The sequence below is a fragment of the Suricata suricatta genome, chromosome 4, assembly GCF_006229205.1.
Source record: "Suricata suricatta isolate VVHF042 chromosome 4, meerkat_22Aug2017_6uvM2_HiC, whole genome shotgun sequence".
In the NCBI taxonomy this organism is placed as follows: Eukaryota; Metazoa; Chordata; class Mammalia; order Carnivora; family Herpestidae; genus Suricata; species Suricata suricatta.
The window spans coordinates 59,618,725-59,627,186 of NC_043703.1; positions in this window are offsets into that span (position 1 = coordinate 59,618,725).

An 8,462-nucleotide genomic window follows, 5' to 3' on the forward strand; every position below is an offset into this window, starting at 1 on the left:
ATAGAAACTTTTGAAGCTCTGAACATGGGTGTGTATGAACATTTATTCAAGACCCTACTTTCTATTCTTTTGGATATAGACCTAGAAGTGGAATTGCTGGATTACATAGTAATTCCATGTGTGGCTTTTTTTTTTTTTTTTAGGAACACCATACTGTTTTCCAAGGCAGCTGTACCGTTTTACATTCCCATCAGCAATAAACAAGGATTCCACTATCTCTACATCTATGCCAATATTTGTTATTTTCCTTTTTTTACCCTTTCTGACAGCCATCCTAATGGGTGTGAAGTAGTATCTGTCTCTCATTTTTAATGTCCTCAGTCAATCAGAATTTTAGAAGCTCCTACCAGGCAGGGGTAGTGTGAATCTTCTAGCTCTGACTATATTCTTTGATAAAGTGGCTAATAGAGGAGTTAGATACAGAATGGACTTGTCCATTGGTTTTCACACCTCATTCCTCAAAGCTCCTTCCCCAGTTTTCAACCAAACTATTTCTGCCTCTGATTTCATTGGTTTTATATAGTGCATGCCTGAGTAGGACTTTGTTTGATAAGAGATCCAGGCTTAAAAGAGAAGTTTGAATATTTCAACCTAGTCCATAATCTCTAAGGTTCAAAGAGATTCAGTGACTTTTCCAAGACCTTTCAGCCACATGGTAGCAGAGACAGGATTTGAATAGAAATGTGTCCACTGAGACAGCCTGCCTAGAGACGTCATGACAGGCATGCATCCTTTCAATTATTCATTCATTTCTTCAACATATATTACACACATAATTTACCCACAAAAAAGAATTCAGTTACAAAATAGACTACACTTGGGGTGCCTGAGGGGCTCAGTTAGTTGAGCGTCCAACCCTTGATTTTGGCTCAGGCCATGATTCCAGGGTCATGGGATTGAGCCCCACATTGGGCTCCATGCTCAACATGAAGCCTGCTTAAGATTCTCTCTATCTTTATCTCCCTTTGCCCACACACGCTGTCTCTCTCTCTCTCTCTCTGATTCTCTCTAAAACTGAAAAAAAAAAAAAAGACTAGACTTTACCTTTCTCTCCCACCAATTCGACAAGGAGAGTGGTAGGCATCAGGGGAATGAAACATGTTCTGGTGGGCACCTTCATCTTAGTAGAAAAGAGACCAACAATAACAAAACTTCATTCCTCCTAAGAGGAACACATGTGAAACAGTTATGTTGGAGATGTATTGGCAGAGTCAGTTCTTTCTAAAGAAAAAAAAAGTATCAAAGTCAAAATTTAAAAATAGTTACAGAATTCAAAATACTTCTGTAAAAGACACTGCATTAGTACCATAGAAGATAAAAAGTTGAAGGCGATGGTATAGGCCACGTGGCGAAGAAGCTTCTGGCTTAGGACAAGCATCTAAATTACAACGAGCAGGTAATGCGAATACTTGAAAGGCCTGGGTAAAATAACAGTGCTGAAAGTTTTTTAGAGATTTAAAAAAAAGAACGATCACATCTGGCTGGGGAAAATCCAGAATAGCTTTGCACAGAACTCTGGGAAAGAGGATGTAAGGGAAGAACGCTGTGGAACGTGCTCTGAAAGGGGGGGTAGAGGTTCAGCAGGTACAATGGGAAGCGAGGGAGAGGAGGCCAATTCAGGCAGGAGCAAGGATGTGCAAAGACACTAATAAGGACAATCACAAGTCATGTTCCAGAATGTTCACTTTAGGTAGAGAATTGGCTGTATATAGAGTAGTTGTATCTAAAAAGATGAGTTGAGAACATGTTGAAGAAATCACCTAGAATGGCAGGCTGCAGAATTTATGCTGTACTAATTAGAAGGATGAGAAGGAGTCAGCAAAGGCTTTTTAGAGCATGGGATTTCGGGACAGGTTATACTAGCAGTTTCTCTGTGCCTCAGGTTGTCATATGCAGAATGAGGGGTATGTGCTAAACGCACTGCTTTTGGAAGATTGCTCTCCCTTCAAATGTTCTATTCCAGGGAGGACAGAGACAACAATTATGGCTGTATCAATGAGGCAACCTGGTGCAACAAACTTAAATATTTGTGCATTGGAATGGATTGGAGCTAGGGATACCTTTAGGAACTTTTTATGACAAGCCGAGTAAAAAGTAAAGGCCCATAACGAGGACAATCATGAAACGATGTACATAGTAGAAAAGCACACTGGAAGAAGGTACAGTACCTTGCAACAGATGGAGGGGAAAGGAAGAAGAAGAAAGAGAAGGAAGAGGGGGGAAAGAAGAAGAAGCAGAAGGGGAAGGGGAAAGGGAAGGAGAAGGAGAAGGAGAGGACAGCATAGAAAGGCATGACTGAACTTGTAGTAATTGATAATTGGGAGAATGATGGTCCCATTTACGGAAGTGGTGTAAGTTAGGAGGAGGAGCTGGTTTGGAGTCACGGTAGTGGAAGGTTACGAATTTGGTTTGGGACCTATTGCTTTTATAGTATCAGTGGCCATCTGGGCCAAGCAGCACACGGTTGGATTAGCTTGAAGCCGGGGCCACATTCCTAGGAACCAAGTGCTGTGGTGAGAGACATACCCAAAGGTAAAAGAGGGTGGCAGGAGGAACTCTTGAGGGAGTCCTTAGACATGAAGCCTTGGGAAACAATCATGTTTAAGAAAAACTTAGGGAGAATGAGACATAATTAGGTTGATGAGGAGGGTAAGTAGAATGAGGTCCTATTGTGCTTTGGAAATCCAAGGGTATCAGATAATAGTATTGGGTGGTCCAGACTCACTCCCCACCGTCTCCATTCTGTTTTCAGCCCCAGAGGCTGCCCTGTATGGCCCCGTGTCTTTGGCTTCCAGGTGGGTCTAGTCAAAGGTGTATCTGGCAAGAGACCCAAAGGAGAGAGGACAAGGAGATATGGCCTGGGGTTGGGTCTGACTCTTATCCAAAAGTCCCTCAGGGCTCCTCTCAAGGCACCTGTTATACATGGTTCTCTAAGCTTACAGACTCTGTAACTTTCCCTTGCCTTGTTTTTTGGGGGGCCAAGAGTGCTAACTGCCCAACTTCTGCCACATCTGAATTAATCCTGTCCATATGGCTCCCTTAACTCTGCCTGCGCTTTTATAATGAGTCCCTTATAAACATTCCTAAGTTATACCGAATGTTGTGTTTTTCTTTTGTTGGGACCCTGATTGATATATCTGCTAAACCCTAATATGAACAGTAAGTATTGATGAGCAGTCTGACTGGGAACACTGAGGTTGCTCTGGCCTCAATCAATAGCTCTTTTTATTTACTGGAATCAACAGAGAAATTTAATTTCAGCCATAATTCTACGTAGTTCTTGGACTCCTACCCAGATCCTACCTGCAACTGATTAACAAAAACCTTTGGTAATCAGACGAAGCTAGGCCTAAAACCAACAACACACTTTTTGCCAAAGATGCTGATTTATGCATAAAGAGAGTGAGCATACCTAGAGATAAGAGAGAAGCATCCCTGATTCTTGATCCTCTCAAGGTGGGCACATCTGGCAGCCTTGGCCAAATGCTCAAGATACAAAAGAATCCCGATTCCTTGGCCATGTGACCTCCTTAGTGCTGCCCAGTGGTCAGTGGCCATTCACTATTGGTGGCCCAGCTTCTCAGACACTTCTTGACTTCCAGAGCCATCCCTTACATGGAGTTTCTAGCTTAAAGAAGACTTCCAAGACAAGAATATCCAAACTCCAGGGATCTAACTACATCAATCCTGGGACCCTGTGGAGACAAACTGAGGATTTAGTGGCCTTTTTCAGTGAAAATATTGTAGTGATGAGAATTCTAGCAGGAAACTCCTGGAAGCCTGGGATGAGGAGGGGCATGGAGAGGTTGGTTATATTTCTGAAACTCGGTCTGTCCCTGCAGGGTTGAAGAATTTCTAAGGACAGAGTTGTATGGCCTTGGCAGGGATAAGCTTTAGGCTTCAGAAGAGAAAACGGTAGTCTCTGACTGTCAAGGAAGCAGGTCTAAGTGGTGAAGGAGCACAGGCTCTGAGGTTTCAAGAGCAGCTGGGGTGGGAATATGGAGCTGTTGCTCATTATCACATAGAGGCAGACTTCTGCCGCCTCTGCGTGTTTCTTTGGTCACTGATCAGACCTGTAGTGCAGCTTCCCTGAGCCCAAGAAAACACTGAGAATGAGCCATCTCAGAGACCTCGAAGCTCTTCGGCTTGCAGAGTTCACGGCGGGGGGAGGGTACTGACTTCTCATGAGTGACCGGTCCTGCTGTCAGGACTCTGCAGCAAGAGTCTCAAGGCTGGCAGATGCTGCTATAAAAGCAAGTACCTTCTACTGGAGGCAGTGCTCCTGGCATTCCATAACTGAAGTAGGATGTAGTCTGGGGCAGAGCCATGGTTTAGCGTTGGAGGGAAGAGTGGCTTGGCAGGTAAACTTGACCCCTCAGCTTAAAAAGGAAGCTATGGGGAAGGAATCCTGAACTGTGAAATAGGTTTCTGGGGTTGCTTATATTATCTTTGGGCTTGTGGTTCCTATAATTATTGGTATTCTCAGTTTCACCTTGAGAATTAGGAGTGAGAATGTTATCTTAGCCATTGGCAGTTTGATGGGTATGTTTTAACTTATTTCTTCTATGCATTTAGTACCTTCAACAGAAATGCATGCCAAGATTTGCTATAAATAATTCTGACCAGGGTAATCAAAAGCTGTAGCCATGTGACTTGCTATTTCCCCTTCGCTTTGATTTATATCTACAATGTTCTTTGAGGTACAGCTACCCCTATTTGTTACTACTAATTCCTTGACCCCGAATCCTCCTGAAGGGTATGCATCATTTTCTGTTCTTTCCTGAATGTATACACATGTTAAAAACCTTTATCATAAGTGGAGAAATTTATAGCAAACAGAAAATACTGCCTCGGTTCAAGTTATCAGAGAAATCCTGAAGGAATTGAAGCAAGCACATTTAGCTAAGCTGAGCAACAGCACCGCAGTGATAATTCTGGGGAAGAGGAAAAAGAATGACTGGGAAACTATAGAATGCAATGAAAGGGCAGTCTCAAAATGATAGCTCCATGATATGAATGGATATAAAATTCATTTCTAATAATCAAATGTCTCATTTGCATAAGTACTTATAAGTATCAGACACTGTTCTGAGCAAATTGCCTCCACCATCTGATTCGATCCTCACATTGACACTCTGAGGTAGGCACTGTCACTGTTCATATTTGCTGGATGGTGACACTGTACCCAAGTCACACTGTTTGTAATCAATAGATCAAGATTCAAATTTAGGGGCCAGCTGGTTACTCCTATGACCACATCAAAAAGATGGTGCTCTCAAATTAGAGAAGATGTGTGTGCGCACACCCGTGCACACATGCATGTGTTTTATGTGTGTGAGTAGCTGGTTTTCTTACAAAGGGACATTTTGCAAAGATGGGTGCAGAGATTAGGGAAAGTGCTTGAGGCAGTAGAATTATCACCTTCATACACCCAAAAGAACAGGAGGGAGAAGTTGGTGGAACTCTAAAGGAGAGAGAATCATGTTATTCTGGTGGCGGACACAGCCAGCCATGGGCTAGGACATGCAGGAGCTGACTGTTAGCATCTTTGCCCAACTCTGCATTCAGTGATGTCACATTGGCAGCCATCTCGGTTGTGATGATAATACTATACCACAGAAATCAGCAAATACTACAAACACGAACCCTCCTCCTCCTCCTTTTCAGAGAGCCAGCTGTTATGCATTTACAAGTACACTTCTGGATACACCCAACCAGAGGCAACCCTTCAGTGCGGAAACTGAGAAATCTCACACCTAGTCTTTCTCTCAAGACGGAGAGAGGATGAAAGCCAGAGAACACTGAAGCCAGAACACTTTGTTCTGTTCAAACCATCATCTGGGGGAGACAGCAGGTGGAGAAGGGTGGAGAGTAGATAGATACCTTCCAGTCCATCCTTATCACCCCTGATTTCCCACATCAATAGAGGTAACTTTAGCAGACAATTGGAAATACTGGATTTTCTAGTAGGGCCAGCAAATTAGTTCATTTTCTTATTTTTTTAAACAAATTACATATAACTTTATACACAATTATTTATTATGATATTATTTATTAGAAAGTTATGAGATGGCTCAGAGAATCAAGAAAGGACCTAAAGAATGAGGCTCCCAAAGGGGAGAACCAGGGCAGCTCCGGCTTATCTAAGCAGTAGGAAGTCATCAATGATCCCTTCAGAGCATCTCTGTTGAAATAAATCCCATTCCAATTTTTTTCTTTTAACAGTCCTTCATTAACCCTGCTCAAGATGAACTTAGAATAAAATTTGATTGGCCAACTTCAGTCAGTGATTACTCTTGGCAAGTAGAAGACAGGGTTCCTTGACTGACAGTCCCACTGAGACTCTCAAATTAAGAAGCCAGTAGTTTCCAACAAGGAATTTGCAGTGCTCTTAAAAAAGGGGAGGCCGAATGGGTGCTGGGAAGCCAAGGAACAACAAATGTCCACTACCACCCAGGACATGACCTTGCTGCAGGGTCCCTCCTGAGTTGGGGGGCAGAGACCATTAATGTGGAAGTAATTGAGAATTAATTGTCCTTTAAAAATTTCCAGGCATAATGTCAATAGTTGAGAATGTAACACTATTTGACATTAACAGAGTTCACACTGAAAAATCACAGGTATGTAAATAAATGTCGGAATGAAAATAAACAGGAAACTGAAAGAAAAGCTGAGATGTGCTGATGGTTAAGGAAGATGATACGTCACTGTTTTGCCAAAGCTGATGAACAGATAAGTTTGTTCCAGCAGCATTCAGAGTGAGTGGAGATTTTACAGTTCAACATGGAGCCCAGGCAGTAAGTAGAGTGATTTTGTAGAGACGCTGTGGAGCATAGAGTGGTAAATATGAGTTCAGAGAAAATGCTGGACCTCCCAGGCCGTGGCCCCCAACCTGCATGGTCAATCTACTCTTTTCTCCACTTCATGCTCTGCTGCCCTTCAAGACCCAACACACATGTTTTTTCTCCCAGAGCCTCCCTGGACCGGCTCCATCCAGCCCAATCCATAATCAAATACCGCTTCTTGTCCCGTGAACTTGGCTGTTCCCGAATGTCCCTAATGTTGTCACACAGCTCCTGACATGTGCCTCCTGATCCTCACTTGGGGTCTAGTAATAGCGAAGGCAGGATCGGTCTGGTGGTGAGAAGCTGGCTGTTGGAGATTTCATGTAACCTTTACAAAATGTGGTCTTTCTTCCCTTTTCTAGTTCCTCATCTCCCGAAACCTTGAAAATACCGACCTTAGCAAGAGTTTGTCCCTCCTCTCTCCTTTTTTTTTTTTGACCCCACAGTGTTCTTGAGAAAATGAATGAGAATAAACATATAAAAGCCCACATAAGACTTAACACTCAGATGTTTTAGTTTTGTCTGATGCTCTTTGCCTTATCAGTCAAGACCTCTCAGGCACATAGGAAGACTTCTTGTAATGGTTGCAATATCAGTAGAATTTGTCACACTGCATGTTCTTCCTCAATGATCTCATCTACTTGGGCAGTTTTAGCTGTGGTCTTTAAGGGCTAACTCTCCATCTGCCTCCAGCTGACTCATCTCCTAAGTCCCAGGACCATATTTCCAACTGATGTTCTGTAGATGTCAGTCTCGACACATCCCAGATGGAACCCATCCTTCCGTACAAACCTAGTCCGTCTTTTTAGTGAAGCCTCTGACCACAATCAGAACTGGGCTAGATGCCACTTATGCTTGAAGTCTTGGAAATATTTCAGTTCCAGCAGCTCCCCCTCACTGTCTCCCACCCAGTAACCTGGTTGACTCTACCTCTGTGTTCCTAAGCAGCCCCACATTGGCCTTAATTAAATCTCAACCGTGCAAGAATGTCCTGATTAGTCCCTCCATCTCTGCCTATCACCTCAGCCCATGCTCTATGCTGTCATTAGAGTTCTGTTCTGAAGACACTGGCAAGATTGTGTCCAATCCCAGCATCCTCTCTGCACACCAAAGCATATAGTCTCCCTGCTCTTGCATATGCACAACTCGAGCTGTGCACAATTTGTAGCCCCAATCAAACTTTCTGGCCTCATCTCCACAGTCCCCAGACCGGATGCCACCCCATATTTCACATTTCCAGAATATGCCCGCCTGCCACTGTCACACAATTAACTTTGTTGAAGTTGTTTCCTTTGTCTTGAATAGTCTTGCCACCCAGGATCTGCTTAATCTTACATTTTCCAAGACACTTTACAAATATTAACAGTTGACATTAATTGTTCCTTCAAGTAGTAACTGCCATTATAGAGAACTGAGTCTGCGCCAGCGGATTTGCATACATTATCATGTTTGATCCTCACCACACTTGAGCAAGTTATGTACTACAGGCCCATGATCCCTTATCCAAAGTCTTGAGGCCAGCTGTGCTATCAAGGTTAGAATGTCTAGTTTTTAGAAAGGTAATGTAGTGGGATATGTCTCAGTGTCCCCATCTGTAAAATGGGGGGGATAAGTATT